Raw genomic sequence first — 19,475 nt, 5'->3', positions numbered from 1 at the left:
TACAACAATCAAGAGCCTGGGGCTTCCAAATGCATTTTATTCAAGCACCAACACGACTAATTTACAATTAATACTATGTTTCTATCTACATAATGATAAACAGATAAATAGAATAGGTACAAAACGGAGGGGGGTGGGAAAATTGCAACATAAAGTCATTAAAATTTCTATTATTTTTTTACGATTATTAATTACATTGAGGTATAAAGCATTAGAATGTCTGAAGAGATTTCTCTTGAATTCTGTGTCTCCATACCTGCAGGAAAGAGTAAGACCCACCAACATAAGTCCCCCAAACATATCTCACATGTAAAAAGCAGACCAGATTGATGAGCAGACAACATGCAATTTGTCATATATTCTTTTAATTACAAAAAATATGCATGAAAGCGATGAAGGTCCAAATCAATTTTCGTTGTGATAGAGAGGTGAATCATTCACACAATTAATAGGAGGATATTAGACTGGCCATCAATCATACCCAGACAACAATAATCCATGTACCCCTTAAAAGAACCTCAAAGAAATCTTTTAATTCAACTACTTCAAACCCTATGGAAAAAATTGAACACTTGTGCAGTACCATAGAACAAGGAAAAAAAGAGAGGACAAATTAAGGATAAAATCTGGCACATCTGCCAAGCTAGGAAAAGTAAAGAACAAGCATGCATGTCACATTCAGCCATCCCAATGAATGTACCCAAATCACATAAATAAAACGTCCAATTAGGAAGAGTGTTCCACACAGCCCTAGTGTTGGGGGTGGGGGAGAATCTCTGAAGCCACACCAACATGGGATGGAAAATGGAATCATTCATATCGGGCCACATGGATCAGGACAAGTGAGAGAAAACAATTAAAAGAAAAACCCACATGAGAGGGAAATATTGCACTGGCATCATGAGAAACTTTTTCCTATTCAATTAACTCAGATCTTCAGTAGATTGAACTTACACATTCACTTTGCTGATAAAATGGCAAATCGTACATCACTTGAATATAAAAAGAGCCAAAGTATTTCTTTGAATACATTCACTTAGTTGGTTAAATGGCAAATCGTCTGTCACTTGAATATTAAAAGAGCCAAATTATATTTGTAATCCATGTAATATAAATCCCATTTCCAATACACATGCAGTATAAAACAAGAAGGCATGCATCATACACTCAAACAAAACAGAAGAGTAAAAGTTGAAACTACTTTAACATTTAAAAAAGAAGTTAGGATATTTTGTGTTTGTTCCAAAGAGATGGACAGCACTTTAGATCTTATTTTATGGGATTCACTTCTATTCAGCGTATATTGTACTATATATTGTACTATCTTTTTTATTTTTTCTTTTTAACTAAATACCATAAATGGTAATATCTATATAATATTTGCCGGCTTCAATTAATTGATCATAGTAATTTACCCCAGCCCAGAGAACCAGTCTTTGTTTGAACTTGGTAAAGAAGGCTTTTTTTTTTAATAGAGTTTACTTTCATTCTTCCTCCCAGTCAATCAATAAGAGAGGGAACTTGAGTGGGGCTTCAATTTGTCTGGTTGACATTTGGACCATTTGAGAGGAAAAGAACGCTAGGAATGTAGAATTTTTCAAGGATGGATAAGATATTTGCAGGATGTGATTGATTAAATTGTATTAAGGACCACTTTGTCCCAAAGCAAAGAATCTGTTATTTCATCTGGTCCCAGAAGAAGTAGGACCCATCCAATCAACACTTGCTTTCTCTTGAGAGGGCTCTAAATGAGTGCCTATGCTTCTCTCGCAGCTTGTGAAGATGCCTTCTTTTGTCAGAAGTGACGAATCAGCTGGTTCTCTTGGGGACTCTGAAACTGCTTTTTTCTTCTTTCCAGGTGAGGGCTCTGCCACGGAAACATTCTGTGGAGTGCAGAACGACTCCATCAGACATTGGTCGATTGCAGCAAGTTCATCCATTTACCCTCTTCAGATCCATCATATGTGGAAAACCCTCCACAAATTATCACATTAAATGTTGATAGAAGCCCCTGGGAAACTCAGGTCTGGCAGATATAGTTGGAAGTAAGGAAGGACCAAAGTAAGAGAGAACAGATGAGAAGTAACAGGAAGAGAGAAAAAGATGAGTTAGCAGAGAAGAGATGTGTGCAATCGTGTGGAGGAGAGAGAGAGAGAGAGAGAGAGCTGTTCCCACCTATTTTGATTCACTAACATGATAAGAATAATTACCTACACCTCCCTAGGGAGGTAAAAGGGAAAATTCAATATAAGACAACAGGGAAATAAACCAGTTCCCAAAGTACTCCTATTATATATCTCTAACACTCCCCCTCAAGCTGGAGAATAAATGTCATGCATTCCTAACTTGTATAAAAGGGTATTGAACTACTGAAAGATGAACCATTCGATGATGATATCTGCCAATCGATCACATGTTTTCACAAAAGGAGTGCAAATTTAACTAGAGCCTATCTTCTCCTTGATGAAGTGTCGATCTACTTCAATGTGCTTTGTTTGGTCATCTTGCGCGGGATTGTGAGAAATACTTATAGCAGCCTTGTTATCACAATAGAGCCGCATTGATCCCTCAGTGACAAATCTCAAATCTTGGACCAACTGTCTCAACCATAGAAGTTCACATACTCCATGAACCATTGTACAAATTCTACCTCTGCACTTGATCAAGCCACAACAGACTGTTTTGAGCTCCTCCATGTGACTTTACCACCCACAAACATGCAATAGCCCGATGTAGACCTTTAGCAGAATTTGAACTAGCCCAATTGGCATTGGTGTAGCCTTCAATCCTCAAATGGTTGTGCCCAGCATACAACAATCCTTTTCCTGGGGTGGACTTCAAGTACTTGAGGATGCGATACACAATATCCAAATGTCTACTCTTGGAAGCATGCATAAAATGGATCACCACTCCAACTGCATAGGTAAATCAACTTTTCCACGAGTCTCTGATACTGCCCTGCATCAACAAGGGAAAAACCATAGTCTTCTCCTAATTTTTGGTTTTGCTCAATAGAAGAGGTTGCTGGTTTACAACCTGATATTCTTGTTTCCTTCAACAAATTAAGCACAAACTTCCTTTGACAAATATTTATTCCCTTCTTAGACCTTGACACTTTAATCCCCAAGGATTATTTCAAACATCTAAGATCTTTGATGCCAAACTATTGAGCCGAGTAGGACTTCAGTCTATTTATCTCAACCCTATCATTTTTAGTCACCACAATGTCATCCACATAAACAATTTGAGCAGCGATAGTACCATTACCTCCTCGGGTAAATAGAGTATGATCAGCCTGACTTTGGGTTTATCCATTCTTCAAAATTGCCTGTCTAAACGTCTCAAACCAACTTTGGGAGAATGTTTGAGGCCATATGGAGGTTTCTTGAGAAGACACATTTTCCCTTTAGCAGAGACAAACTTGAAGCTTGGTGGATTTTTCATATATACTTCCTCTTCGTCACCATAGAGAAATGCATTATTCACATCCAGCTGATACAATGGCAATCTTTATTGGTAGCCAATGATAAGAAGACTCTTATCGAATTATATTTGGCCATAAGACCAAACATCTCTTGATAGTCAATCCCATGCACTTGACTATATCCTTTAGCCACCAGTCTGGCCTTATATCTCTAGACAACACCATCTGACTGATACTTGATTGTATAGACCCATCTACATCCAACTGGAACTCTCCCTCTCCCCCTAGGAAGATCAACCAAATTCCAAGTACATTTGTTTTCAAGTGCCATCATTTCGCCAAACATAGCTTCCTTCCACTTTGGTCAAACAGAGCCTCAATGACAACATTCTTGGGAATGTGAGTGGTGGAAAGGGCAATAGAGAAAACAACATAGGAGAGATAGCATCATAGGAAACAAATTGGGCTATAGGATTAATCATGCTTTCTTTCTCTTCCAAATAGCAATGGGAAGATCTCGGAAGGAAGGGAAGAATAGCTACCTAACTGAGGGTGGATCTTAGGATGTGGATCCAAAGAGGACTCTTGACATGCTTTCTTTCCCTTTCTCCTGTAAACAAGTAACTCCTCATTACCAGCACTCCCTGAATGACTAATAACATCAACAACATCTACATGTTTGTGTTTCATCAAGAAGAAAAGGAGGAATAGGGGGTGACATTAGCAGCCTCTTCACTCCCATTGTTCTTCCCCTAAATAAGGAGCTAAAAAGGAGTAAAGAAAGGCAAAGATTCAAAGAAGGTGATAACTTTGGACAGAAGACGACTTCGGGAAAAGGGATGGTAGCGCTTACACCCTTTGGTAAAGGGAGAATACCAAAGAAAAATGTATTTGAGGGCCTTATGGTCAAGTTCAGTCTGAATAGATTTGTTGAGATGAACATAACATTCACATCCAAACACCTTGGATGGAAGGGAGAAAATAGAGGCCTGAAGACAAAATGTCCGAAGGGGATTCAAACCAAGAACCTAGGTAGGGAAACAGTTGATTAGGAAGGCAGCAATAAGAAGGGCATCAAACCAAAAAGTCTTAGGGACATGCATGCCAAATAGCAGACTCCTAGTGACTTCTAATAAATGTTGATTTTTCTTCTTAGACACCACATTCTGTTGGGTTGTGTCAACATAAGCAAGCTAATGGATAATGCTATTATCAGTAAAAAATAAAAGTGTTAGAGTCCAACATACATGTAGACCCCCCCTTTATTAGAGCGAACAATTTTAATTCTAGTATCAAATTGAGTGCGGTTAATTTGATAGAAGATTCTGAAAGCATCATAGACCTCATTTTTATGTTTCATCAAAAAGGCCATTGTGGTCTGGGAACAATCATCAACAAATAATACAACAAAGATAACCAAATAAAGAGGTAAGGGAGAAGGTCCCCAAACAATTTGTATGTACAATAAGGAAAGGTGATCACCTTTCCACTAGTCTCAGACTGAGTATGCACAATAAAGCCATCCCGGTGTGGTGTGTGCTCTAGGCCCCCTCTCCTGCCACCATGCATACCAGTAGGTCCACCACACATACCAAGGGGACGATCATGAAGCACCCAACACCTCTCTTTACTTTGCCCTGATTTCCCACAGTGGTCACACCTAGGTCTGTATCTGTCATCCTCATCCCTATAGTATGGCCCTTGGCCTCTTCCTCCACCACGTCAATCTCTTGGGGAACTACAGGATAGTGCAGATCTTTCAAGGGATGATATAGTTTCCATGGCTACTCTTTATCTCTCCTCATTTTGCAAATAGCGATATACTTCATCCAAAGATAGAAGAGGTGATTTGCCTAAAATTTGAACCTGGATAGGCTCTAAGTCCAGGTTCAACCGACCAAGGAGAATCAAGACACGCTCCTTTTCAAGATTTCTATAGACATTTGTTTCATCCTCGGGATTGGACAATCGAAGATCCTAATAATGATCATACTCCTCCCATAGTCCAGTAACAGTGTTATAATACTCAGAGATAATCCTAGAGGACTAGGATCCATGTAGTCGACCCCATATAGCTGAGGCATTCCTGACTTGTTGGTGCTATGCTCTTTCATTTTACTCTCATTTCCCTTTTGCTTCACTTGTTTTATTTTCATTTCCCCTCTTTGTTTTGCACGGATCCATGTAGCCGACCCCATTAAGTTAGGATAAGGCGAGTTAGTTGTTATTGTTGTTGTAGTTCTGTCTCCGTGCATCATGGTGATAACCTTTTAAAGGAGTTGGAAAACCTTAGCCGACTCACCCACGCAATCAAAATTCTTAGAGACATTATCCCAAATTTCCTTGCCAATCTTAGGTTTCATAGAAAAAAACTATCTTTAATCTATAAAACTAGATCTATAGAAGTAATTAAATAAAATAGCATTGACTTTATCAACTGATACTAAGAGAACAAAATCTGGATAAATACTAATCAACTAAGTTATAATGGTTGAGTTCTCAGTCTTCCATTTTTTATATGTGGAATCACTTGAATGAGGAGCCTTAGTGGTACCAGTAATGTACCCAAACGTCCCTAGACTTTGTAGGGATAACTTCAGTGGATGTGACCAATACAGTAGTTAGTGTTGTCCAACTTCACAATGGATATCATCTGAGTATTGAGATTTTCAAATGCAATCGGAATGGGATTGGAACCACTTGAACCACCAACCAAAGCTTCCATAGTTCCACTGACCTGTGACATGATGTATGAATACTATTCACCTAAGAAAATTGGTTGAAACCATTGAACATCCAAACCAAATGAGGAGTGCACACTCTACCCAAAAACTCCTTTGTAGATACTCAGACAAAAAAAAGGGAAATTATCTAGTACCACCCCTAAAATTGAAAATAACTTGGAGTGACCCCTAAAAATGAAAATAATATCCATCGCACCCCTAATTTGTAACATAGTTAACTAAAAGTGAGAAATGACATTTTTACCCTTATACTTAAAACTCTAAAAAGAGCTCATTTTTACCCTTCCAAACCCTTACATATTATCACCGTCAGTTCAGCTGCGACCCTAGCTGGGCGATTATAACACTAACAACAGCAGGCAGAAGTTGCGGTGGGTAGCTTTGCACCAAATCTTCATCTGCGACCCTGGTAGAGAAAAACCCCATCTTTCTCCTTCTGAAAGAAAGAAAATTATTGAAGTTAATTACCTCAATTCATCACTGTTGAATCCCCATAAGCCGCAAATGAATCTCTACAATGCCTGCTACAACTCTATGTAACCTATCCATTAAAAAGTGTGAATGAGAGAGTTACTGTGAAGAGGAAGAAGAAAGCAGCCAATTCAGCAGATTCCCGCTTATATCTATCAATTCTCTTCCAGCAGTTTCCCTGTCCGCATTCAAATGGCAGCATAGAAAAGAGGTATTCCAAGCCCATCATCACAGGTAATATAACAATATCATAAACACTAACATAGGAACTTGAACAGTTGTACCGCTCTTTATTCTTCACATTAAATTAACCCAGTAAAAAGATAGAAAGAAATTTACCTTGTTGGTTGCTATCAATGATTTCTCAGAAGGGATGAAGGTGTGATGCAGAGCGAACTCAGGCGGTGTGGTTTTGAAACCCTATCATCTAAGAGTGAGAGTTGTATCAGAGAAGCGCAAATAATAAATACCATTATCCATTTGAAATTAATTCCCCATTGTAGTGTCTTTAGGGCTTCGCTAGAGATGATCGGAGATGGAACCATAAAAAAGATACTATGCAGAGTGATTTCTATGAAGGGACAAAGTCGTCACCCAGAGTGAAATCAAGCGGTAGGATTTTGAAACGTAATGTCAGAGGGTGAGAGGAGATCAATGAAGTGTTTGTCATGACTTTAGGGCTTCACAAGAGATACAAGATAATCAGGAAGAAGACTCACAGCCTCGAGAAAAAACATAAGGAGTTTGGCATTCCTATACCCCAATCGCAGAGATACATAATCGATAATGAGATAGCACGCAGACAAAAAAGAAAATTAGGGCCGAGATCGATAGTTATCGGGGGAAGAAAGGGTATTTACATCTAAAATAAAGGATAAATTATAAAGGGTGTCAAGATTCTAGGAAATTAAGAAAAAAATAGACAATAAATAGTCGTGAGCTACCTTCTTCTTCCTCTTCCTCTTCCTCTTCCTTTCTTCTTCGCAGGTATACGGAGCAGAGGTAGTCGGAGCAGATTGTAATCGAAGGTCATAATAGTAACTTAACATATCCATAAGGGTAGACTGGCCATTTAGCGAAAAAATGACTGATGACATCATCACTTAACGACTTAAACCTAACGGAATGGGTTTTTTAGATATAATTTTGAGAAAGTGAGGGTCTACTAGACATTATTTTCATTTTTGGGGGTCACTCCAAGTTATTTTCAATTTTAGGGGTGGTACTGGATAATTTCCCAAAAAAAAAGAAAAAAATCCCAGCAAGGGAGTAAACCATAAAACTTGAGTCAACTCAAATCACATACACGTTCAAGGTGTAGCTTCATTCCATACCAAATCATAAGAACCAAATAAAGCAATTCACCAACACAAAGCAACCGGAAGAATCACACATAGCATTTCAGACCAAAGAAAAAGCAAAAAAACCCCAAGCTGGCAGCATGTAAGCAAGTCTATGGAAGAAAGGGTCGTGCTCCAACAACTTACACCTTCAACAACAATGTAGACTAGGATAGGGGTCTAACCAAGTCTCAATCTGCAGGACTTTCAAACCAAAGAACACCCAAACCATCTCCAACATATGAACAATAGAATACTAACAAAACTGAAATAACTAATCAGATATCAGTCCTATCGATGTCAAAATTCCAACAATTCAGTAGCTGATGATAACCAGAAAATTCAGGGACAGAATGATGGGTAAACAATAACCAAAGTAAGGCTCAAACTCAGAACAAACAACCCCAACAATCTGGACAGATCTGAGCAGAAACCAATTGGCCAGAATAGGAGAATTCTCAGATCTCCCAAATCCCTGGTCTGATCAAGCTGTGACTAGGATCGAGTCCTCTTCTAGAGGACCCCAACACTTGATCAAAAATCCATGGCCATCGGATGGCTGTAACTCTCAGAACAGAGAAGGGCGACAGGGAGAAAACTGAGATTACAAACCCAGAAATTGAGAAACCAGTTAGATCTCTTCCTGAATCGATGGACCTTGTAAATAGCTTGAGAAGAAGAATAAATAAACTTGAAAGGACCTCCTGGACTTCCAGCTGCAAGGAGTCAATTAGATCAAACACCAATCCCACACTTTGATCAAACACAAAGCCACCCACAAGGAGAAAAACGCAGAAGCATTCTTTTTTCATTCATAAAAATCGTGGCTCTACTAATGAGAACTCTCTTTTATTTATAATAACGATGGGGGTTACATAAAATGAAACTAACTTTAGTTTCCAAAAACTGGAATAAGAAACTAAAAATTAAAAACTCACTTAGTTACTAAAACTGAAAATAGAAACTTACAAAATAGAAAGTCTTTTAGTTACTAAAACTAGAAATATAAGCTAGGAAATAAGAAGTACTGAAATTAGAAACTAATTAGGTACTGAAATTAGAAGCTAAATAACCCCATCTAAAAAGGAAACTAATGAAAAGGGAACAAATCAGAGAATCCCGTATGCATCCTTAGAGCCCCTCTTTTAGACCCTTAAAAGTGGCCCAATACACTCCAAACCACATGGACTGAAGGCCCAACACATATACAACCCAACCCTAGGCTTATTCCTAATAAAACAAGCCTAGTTTGGTAATTAATCTGCATCACCATGGGGGATTGAAAGGGGGTCTGGGCGATTATATCAGCCCAGCCCCAACTCCAATACATGACGGTTGAAGAAGAAAGAAGTGTTTGACTCCAAGCTGGCAGTAACCTAGAAAAATCTGCCCCTTCTTGATTTGAGCTTTAATCGATCTTCACAGTCCCCCAATCTCCTTCCATTGAGTCTTCTACTTGATGATGGAACTCCATTAGATCTTCTACTTGTATGATTGTATCTTCTTGCATGGTAGAGCCTTTATTGGACCCTTTGCTTTTCTAGGGTTCCAAGAGAGGCAGAAAGAATGAGCGAGGGCTGTTGGTCGATTCTCAAACCAACTTGGCTCTGATACCAAGTTGGAAGTAAGCAAGGATCAAGGTATTAGAGAAGAGAAGAGAGGTAAGAGGAAGAGAGAAGAAGATGAGTTAGGACAAGAGATGTGTGCAATTGTATGAGAGAGAGAGAGAGAGAGAGAGAGAGAGAGAGAGAGAGAGAGAGAGAGAGAGAGAGAGCTCTACCCACCTATATTGATTCACTAACATGATAAGAGAAATTACACACACCTCTCTTGGGAGATAAAAGGGAAAAAAAGAAGGAAAAATACAATATATGACAAGAAAATAGGTGGGGCTTTTAGAATTTAGAAATGCCAAAGGGGATATCTTCTTTGTGTCGTCAGGTCCTATTGACATTTCATATTCTGCTGCAGCTGAACATAAGGCGGAAATTCAAGGTTGGGGCTAGTAATCACCAGTGGGTGGTTGAACACTATTATAGAAGGGAATTCAAGAGTCAAGACCATGGCACTAAAAAAAGGTAAATTTACAGTGCCACCCCCTAGAGAATGCCACTATTAATGAATCCCCCTTACATAACTAACAAATACTCTCGGACCCCTTACCGTCAGTTTCTATTAAGTGAGGATTTGAATTGATGTTTTTACCCTTTTGACTAAAGCACGTAAACCCAATCCCATTTTACCCTAACCCCTCACACCCCTCACCTCTACCATGGAAAACAAAGGACCTGAAGGGCGTCTCCATCCCTATAAGTCCCGCCGAGGTCGATCCGAATTGTGTAGAATCTCAATATCTCCTATAGTGTAATCAAGCTAGCTGGTGGCCGGGTGGGGTTCCTCCATCCTTCCTGGTAGTATAAATGCGAGAAACCTTTGTTACAACTGGAAACCAGAGCCAAACAAAAGTACTAGTAGTAGTACACCATGAGTGAGTGAGACAAAGAATGGACAAAGAGAAGAAGAAGAAAAGAGAGAGAGAGAGATGCGTGGTGAAAAGAGCAGCAGGCATGGGCAAGGAAGGGAGATGGCCCACCGGTACTAACGGAAACAGAAATTCTCTTAGAAAGGGGTCGCTTCACCAATCACGATAAAGTGGAGCGCTTAGGATTAGGGTTAGTTTCTAACTATGCAATAATAAGTCGAGAGATTCATTAGAGCAGGGAGAGCTTCGTTGCCTCTCTCCTCCAACTGATGAATGCGCTCTCTCGACAGTAGGAGTTGTATTGGTACAAGCTGGATTCCCCTTTCAACGTATTCAAGTCTGGTAGGGGAGGAGGTCTGGCGATGATGGAGAAGATATGTGGGACAAAGCAGTGAACATGAGAAGGGTATGACACAACGACGAAGACAAAGACCAATGGGTTGCTGAACCTAACATTGACTGGAAGGCCTCTGTTTTTATTGCCAGTTTCTTTAAGTCTCGTGTCGCCAACTCCGACATTCAAACTATTTCGCCTAGTGAATTGGTCAATGACACACACCCTTAATTATTTAGATTTCATTTTCATTAGAGAAATGATTGCTTTTGTATTATATTTATGTACCTAGTGGTAGATATCTATTTGGTAGTCTGTGAATACCTGGGGAGGACTGTGTTATAGTAAAGAACTGTATGTAATTCCTTCCTTCAATGAAATCTTTTGAAGCCTGTATACATTCTTTCTCATATCCTTTATAAAAAGAGCAAGGTTTGAAAAGTCATTTCGTTTCGGTATTTTGGTGGTTTGAAACCACCGATGTCGAAAACTCGGCGAGGTGTGAATTTTTTTTTTTTTATTTGATTGCCTGTTTCGGTGGTCAAACAACTATATTATGACCTGAAACTTGGTGGAGAGCTTGTTTTAAGGTTAATAAACATGCTTAGAACTTTAATTTGCAAAAATATTAGAACATGACAGTGTTTTAGAGTTGCACCCTTGTTTGGCAGTAATCGTCAAACTGTTCTGGAGATTTTATGAAATATTGTTAGAATAAGATATAATATGATAGTAAAACCCGTAAATTATGCATCCAAGCCATGATCAAAACATACCTCAACATTAATTAACCAACATTTATTGTACTAGAGTAATATACTATGCAACTCCCTAACTCCCAAGTCTCAACTAAAGTCATCCACTAAACGACTTACTCTTAAATCTCAAAGTCCCAAATGGCAATATCCCAAGTCCCAAACATATTAGTTATACAACACTAATCATAATGACTATTTACTGAAATGAACTATGACGGCCTGGATGGATTCACGCCCAGTACGATGGAGTTTATGTGCATTTTCCTCTGCCTGCACCACAAATGCATGTCACGTCATATTCTGAGAGAAGAATCGAACGTAGTCCTCACAACTGCCAAAAAAACTGAGTCATCTACATACTAAAGGTAACCTATCCAAGAGTATGTATCACCTATAGTATGAAGAAGAATCAGCCATTGAGCTACTGTTAACTAATCCTTCCAGTAACATGTACGGCTAGGCTGGGTAGGAGAATAAGCTGTCCACAAAGCCACCACCATGTGACTGGGTCTGGAAGCCATAGTCAATACTAGGAATGGATGAACCAAATGTATGCCCTATCCCAGTGAATTGACCATTAGGTCCATAATACTCTGACCAGGTGCTCTCTCCAGTAAATGATGGAGCACGCCAATGCCCACGCCCTCTACTGTCACTGTGAGGATAACTATCCCCTTTACTCAAACTCATTCTGCCAATAGAAGTGGATAGACTAGCAACGTCCATACAATCTCACTGCCCATCTCCACCGAATCGACGATGAGGCACTCTAGTGTAGCCTGAACTCCTCCCCGCACCTGATTAACGTACGTCGTGATCAGCATCTTGTGTGGCATACTTAAACTGACTCTCCCCAGTCAATTGCACCGGCTCACCCTATTCATACTGCTCTCGAACTCCTTCAAATCTATCACCACCCCCACCCCCACCCCCACCCCCATCACCATCACCATCACCATCATCACCACCCTCATCACCACCTGGTGCTCGATGTTGCGTTTGAGTCTGAGTCTGGGTACGACCACTCGCGGAAGTGGACCAATCATCGTCTCCATCTGAATCATCCCTACCAGGTGCAGGCTCGAATGGTCGGAGGGTCTGTGAATGTATCCTTCCCTCCATAACCATATACTCATCCACATTGACAGCCATCTCTTGCACTATATATGGGTCCGGCCTACCTCCCGGCTGATCCATTAACGGCTCACCTCTATCCCTCACCCAGTCTACTAGAGGATCCTCTTCATCTGAGTCAATTTGGACAATATCAGCAAACTTGATCTAGCCCCTATCATTCTCCATACCTATGCGTATATGTTGTATCCTCAGTCTCATATTGTAGTGCACATACACCAAGTCAGCGAGACGTTCTGAACCTAATTGATTCCACCTTTTCGAGTGGATGAGTGAAAATGTACTCTAATTTCTCTCACCACCAGATCCAGAACATGTTTGTGAGAGTACTTTGATGGAAATCTTCCTCAATATCGGTGCCGAACCCCCTTACAACACCATGGTTTGAAATATCGGTGATACCTCAAAAATTCTGGAGTTTTTTTTTAACGAGTTGAAATGACCTACGAAATACAAAAAGGAACATATTTCGATCGAAATTTTGGTATCTCGCCAAAATTGTGTACCATTTTGGCAAGATACCGACACGTTACATAAGTGTGCTATAAATACTGAATCTCGTTAGGGGCAGTCGAAATTTTGACTCCAACTCGACTACCTTGGAAAAATTTCGATTCCTTGCTTTAACTCACAAAATCAGTCAATTGTCAACTAATTTGCCACATCATCACATCTACTGCATTGAAGATCACCCCAAGTTGAAAATCTACACATTTTAAGCTTTGGAAATGTAAGCCACTATCATTAAAACCATTTTTTTTATGAAATAGTAACATAAATAATGTTGGTTAGGGCTAGATTTTTATACGTTAGACCCTAGAGGCCGATCCATGACCTCACGGATTTGAAGTTTTTTTTTTTGTTTGAAAATTTAATTTTCCATCAACATAAAATGTATTTTTTTTATAGTTAATAAAGCTTTTATGGAACTCAATTATATATATTTTTTACTCACCATTGGCTAATCTATGACTCTATTAGATCGAATTTTTTCCAGCCGATAAATATTTATTTTAATTTTCAAAAAATAAGATAAATAGATTAATAACTAAAAAATTTTAAAATAGAGAAAAATATTCTTTTTTATTTTAAAATAAAGGAAAAATATGAGATTAATTTTAAAGTGTACATAATGCTTGTTATGTTATACCATATTTGATTTTATTGTATTATGTCATTAAAACATTTTCTAAAATTGATTAAAAATTAATTTTATGTAAGAAAAAAATATAAGTAGCTACCATATACTTGTAAGTTAATAATGACATTCTTTTTTTTATGCATCAGCATTAGGGTGATATATAATGGCAAACAAAGGAGGCAACCTAGAAGAGAAGAGGGAGAGGTGGGAGACATGATAGGAGTCGTGATAGTGCAGAGATTGCATGGAAATACAGAGTGCCGATTGATAGTGAGAAGAAGAAAACAGAGCGCCACTATTGTCACAAGAAGTTTGTGGGTGGTGGGGCCACAAGACTTAAGCAACATTTGGTTAGAAATTGCTCAGATGTGACTACATGCACTTAAGAGCCTAATCATATTGCTAAGGCAATAGCTAAAGACATAAAGGGAGGGAATAAGAGGAAAGCGGCGAGGATGAGAATTTGAGGAGGCACTACATGCTCCCATAATCCCATACACGTTATGATGATGACAGTGATGACCCTATATATATGCTTGATGACATACAGACTGAGGAAGAGGCTTGAAATTGGTGGCGGGGCCAAGCGTTGAGCTGATTAAGTCTTCGTGAGGAGGAAAGATGTAGAAAGCTAGAGGAGGAGCTAGTCCACCTAGGTCAGGAGGTAGTGGAACTTCAAAGCCTCCATTGCCATTTAGGAGAATAAAGAGTACAAGGGCTACCCCACCTCCACCTCCAGTGGTACCACCTCGTGTGGATCCCATTCTATAACAGGATCCCCGTACGTATAGGAAAAAGGGCAGTAAGCAACGTAAGATAAAGAGCATGTAGACTAATATGAAGGCTTATGTTTAGGAGGTTGCATTTAAGTAGATGTTATTTCATAGCATCCCAGCAAATGCCACTACAAGTCTCTTTTACTAGCTGATGTTTGATGTTGTTGCTAAGGCCGGACAGGGTTAAAGGGGCCCATTGCATACGAGGTGATGAATGTGTATTTGCCACAAGAGAAGAGAGAGTTGAAAGCATACATAGATGAATTAAAGGTTTTATGGAAGAGCTATGGGGTCACGATAATGTGTGATGGTTGGACAGGGCCCATAAGAAACTCCATCCATAGTTGTCACGGTGCCAAGGCAAACCAAGGCGGTGGAGGGTTGTCTAAGCACTTAGGCGAGAAGGCGCCCGCCTTAAGGCGAACTAGGCGAACAAGTATTATTTTTTATTTTTCCTATTTTCTAACATTATTTAGTAAGTTATATATACCTTGTATCATAAAAAATCAAGATTAAGCCACATCAAGTCATTAAAAATCACCATTTAGCCACATCAAATCATAAAAAATTAACATTAAGTCATATTAAGTTATAAAAAATCAACATTTAGAGAAATGCTCTTATTCTATAATAAGTTTGATTGGTCAAATGATTTTATTTTTACATGAGACTTTTTGTATTAATTATAATATAAAACCAGCTTTCTAACAAGTCTAAGATTACTTAAATCTGAGTTGCAATGACAAAGTTATGTTTCAGTCAAACTTATTTTTAAGTGCGCGAATACTGTTAAAATCGCCTGAATGAAAATAATTTTATGAATATCAAAACAAAATATTTTTTTACCGGACTTTTGGTTTTTAGCAATGTTTTAACATGATAGAATTTATAAAATTTTCATAATTGAGAAAAACCCTAACATTTAAAAGTTGAAAATCGTCCCTATAACCAAAATCCAGTTTTTGTTCTTGGACTGGGGGGTTGACTTTTTATCCTTTTGGAATTTGATTTTTAAACTATTTTTATTGGATTCAAATAGGGGGTATTTGCTTATTTATGAATATAAAAACATTTACTTGAATGATATTTGGCATAAATAAGTGCTGAAACACAAGACAACATGCAGTGCAACAAGGCGGCTGTCGCCTAGGCCTCAGGCAAACCGCCTAGGCGTCGCCTTGACAACTATGACTCCATCATCAACTTTATGGTTTATTGTGATGGTAGAACAATTTCTCTAAAATCTGTTGATGCATCCAAGGAAACAAAGGATGCAAAATACATCTACAAGATTTTGAAAGAGGTTATGTGCAAAAAGTTGGGATAGAGAACGTTGTTCAAATTGTGACAGCCAACGGAAGCAACTATAAGAAGGTCGGTCAGAAAATAATGAATAATAGATTCCAACTCTTTTAGACTCCTTGTGCAGCACACTGCATTAATCTGGTGTCGAAGGACATGGGTAAACTCAAAATTGTGAAGACTATGGTTGATAGGGCAAGGCAATTGAGCTTAACAATGCAGTGTGTTGCAAAAGGAGTCCAAAAGAGTTGGAATCTGTGTTAGAGATATTAGTCATGTTTTCCTAAGGGTAGTTTAGTAATTTGTCCCTATATGTTTTATTTTTATTTTCCTTTCCCTCCTTAGCGAGGTATATGTAATTTCCCTCCTTAGGGAGGTATGTGTAATATCTTGTAAATATGTTAGTGAAGTAATATATTGGTGTTAGTGAGACTTTACTCACAACACACACTCTACCATTCTTCTTCTTCATCTTCTTCCTCTCCAACCGATTCTTCCTCTTCTCTCTCTTTCTCTCCTCTCTTAGTCTATCACAAACCTTACATTCTAACTTGGTATCAGAGTCTACACCTTTTTTTGCCCCTTCTCAGCATCCTTTTCAGGGGCAGCATAACAGAGGTGAAAAAGCTACTAATGAGATCCCTTTTCTTTCCCCATTGCCTATCTCTCCTTTTATGCTTGACATTGAAAAACACAAAGAGGTGGATATCATTGATGTTGGTGATCATTCAAGAGGTGGTTCAGGTTCAGGAAATGAAAAGGAGACCATTGTGAACACAAGGAGGAACAAGAAGACCTGCCAAGAGTCCTCTTTGAATCCAACTCCTAAGATCCACCCTCTTCAGTCAGGTAATATCCTTCCTTCCCCCATCAGAGTTAAATCTTCCTATTGCTATTAGGAAGGGAAAGAGAGCTTGTACTAATCCTATAGAACAGTTTGTTTCCTATGACTCTCTCTCCTACATCTGTTGCATTTACCATTGCTCTCTCATTTGCTTTTACTCCCAAGAATGTTTCTGAAGTTATGTCTGACCCTAAGTGGAAGCAAGCCATGACTGAGGAAATGATGGCCCCTGAAAAAAATTATACCTGGAAATTAGTTGACCTTTTAAGGGGGAGAACTCCAGTTGGATGCAAGTGGGTCTACACAATCAAGTACCGGTCAGATGGTACTATTGAGAGGTACAAAGCATGGTTGGTGACGAAAGGATATAGCCAAGTGTATGGGATTGACTATCAGGAGACATTTGCTCCTGTGGTTAAGCATAATACTATAAGGGTCCTTTTATTTCTGGCAGCAAATAGGGATTGGCCATTGTACTAATTAGATATGAAGAATGCCTTTTTACATGGTAACTTAGAGGAGGTGTATATGCAAACTCCTCATGGCTTTAAGTTCACTTTTGTTGCTAGAAAGGTGTGTCTTCTCAAGAAGGCCCTATATGGTCTTAAACAGTCTCCAAAGGCCTGGTTTGAAAGGTTCCGACTGGCTATCCTGAAGAATGGTTATTCCCAAAGTCAGGCTGACCACACTATGTTTACTAAGCGTGGTAATGGCACCATCACAGTCTTAATTTTCTATGTGGATGACATTATGGTAACTGGCGATGACAGGTCTAAGATAGCCAATCTGAAGAACTACTTAGCCCAACAGTTTGAGATTAAGGATCTCGGATCCTTAAAATATTTCCTGGGGATTGAAGTTTTTAAATCTAAGAAGGGCATAAATATATGCTAAAGGAAGTTTATTCTAGACCTATTGAAAGAGACAGGAATGTTAGGCTGCACGCCTGCAAGTTCTCTTATTGAGTAGAATCATAAGCTGGGAGAAGATATTGGCCCTTCTCTTGTTGATGCAGGGAAATATCAAAAACTAGTCGAGAAGCTTATTTATTTATCCTTGAGTCGTCCAGACATTACTTATGCAGTAGAAGTGGTGAGTCAGTTTATGCATGCTCCCACGAGTGGGCACTTGGATGCGGTTTACTACATTCTCTGGTACTTGAAGTCCTTTCCAAGAAAATGACTACTTAGAGCCATGGCTCATGGAGTGTGTGAGCTTCTCTAGTTGAGAAGGCTGATCCAAGAGTTGGGATTTGATACTGAAGCACCTATGAGGTTTTATTGTGACAACAAGGCTGCCATAAGTATAGCCCACAATCCTGTGCAGCGTGACAGGACAAAGCATATAGAGGTGGACAGATACTTTATTAAAGAGAAGATTGACACTGGTTACATATATGCATACCTTTTGTGAGGACTGGAGATTAGCTGGCTGATATCTTCACAAAGGGTCTTCTTCATCATCAGTTCAGTTCTCTGCTATCCAAGCTGGGAATGTATAATATTTATTCTCCAGCTTGAGGGGGAGTGTTAGAGAGATTAGTTATGTTTCCCTAAGGGTAATTTAGTAATTTGTCCCTATATGTTTTATTTTTATTTTCCTTTCCCTTCTTAGGGAGGTATGTGTAATGTCTTGTAAATATGTTAGTGAAGTAATATATTGGTGTTAGTGAGACTTTACTCACAATACACATTCTACCATTCTTCTTCTTCCTCTTCTTTCACTTTCTCTCCTTCTCTCTTAGTCAATCACAAACCTTACATTCTAACTATCTGCTATTATTCATCATTTTCTGACCGGCCTTCTTGTAGTTGCTTCCGTTGCCCTTCACAATTTGAACAACGTTCTCTATCCCAACTTCTTACACAGCCTCCTTCAAAATCTTGTAGATGTATTTTGCATCCTTTGTTTCCTTTGGATGCATCAACAGATTTTAGAGAAATTTTTCTACCATCAAAATAAACTATAAAGTTGATGATGGACTTTCTCATAGGCCTTGTCCTACCATCACACATTATGGTGACCCCATAGCTCTTCCATAAAACCTTTAATTCATCTATGTATACTTTCAACTCTCTCATCTCTTATGGAAAATACACATTCATCACCTTAAATGCAATGGGCCCCTTTAACCCTGGTTCGGCCTTAGCAGCAGCATCAAGCATCGGCTAGTAAAAGGGACCTGTAGTGGCATTTGCTGGTTCAGATACAGACTCCCAAACATAAGCCTTCATATTAGTCCACATCCCATTTATCTTACGCTGCTTGCTGCCCTTTTTCTTGTACCTACGGGGATTCTGTTATAGAACGGGATTCACACGAGGTGGTACCACTGGAGGTGGACGTGGAGGTGGAGGTGGGGCAGCCCTTGTACTCTGTATTCTCCTAAATGGAAAAGGAAGCTTTGAAGATCCACTACCTCTTGATCTAGGTGGACCAGCTCCTCCTCTAGCCTATCTACGTCTTTCCTCCTTATGAAGACTTAATCGACTCAACCCTTGGCCCCGCCACCAATTTCAAGCCTCTTCCTCAGTCTGTATGTCATCAGGCACATATATAGGGTCATCACTATCATTGTCATAACGTTGCATGGGAGCATTTAGTGCCTCCTCAAATTCTCACCCTCGCCTTTTCCTTCGTCACTTTCCTCTTATTCCCTCCCTTCATGTCTTCAGTTATGGTGTTACTAATATGATCGGGCACTTCAGTGCATGTAGCCACATTT

The 19,475-nt window shown here is 39.2% G+C and overlaps 1 protein-coding gene across 8 annotated transcripts in view; it reads right to left on the bottom strand.

Moving 5' to 3' along the window:
• Window positions 1-19,475, bottom strand: part of LOC122082025 — a 35,544-nt gene continuing 16,069 nt past the window's right edge. For 7 of the 8 annotated variants that reach the window (XR_006141268.1, XM_042649519.1, XM_042649520.1 and 4 more), the window contains one exon: window positions 1-256. The gene's annotated coding sequence lies outside the window, so the exon portion shown is untranslated. Of the gene's footprint in view, window positions 257-6,417; window positions 8,696-19,475 lie in introns of those variants that run through there. The other variant, XM_042649515.1, reaches the window with a different exon arrangement.

The sequence above is a fragment of the Macadamia integrifolia genome, chromosome 6 (assembly GCF_013358625.1).
Source record: "Macadamia integrifolia cultivar HAES 741 chromosome 6, SCU_Mint_v3, whole genome shotgun sequence".
NCBI classification, from domain to species: Eukaryota; Viridiplantae; Streptophyta; class Magnoliopsida; order Proteales; family Proteaceae; genus Macadamia; species Macadamia integrifolia.
The sequence above is the reverse complement of the archived record's forward strand: the minus strand, read 5'-3'. Positions and strand labels throughout refer to the sequence as shown.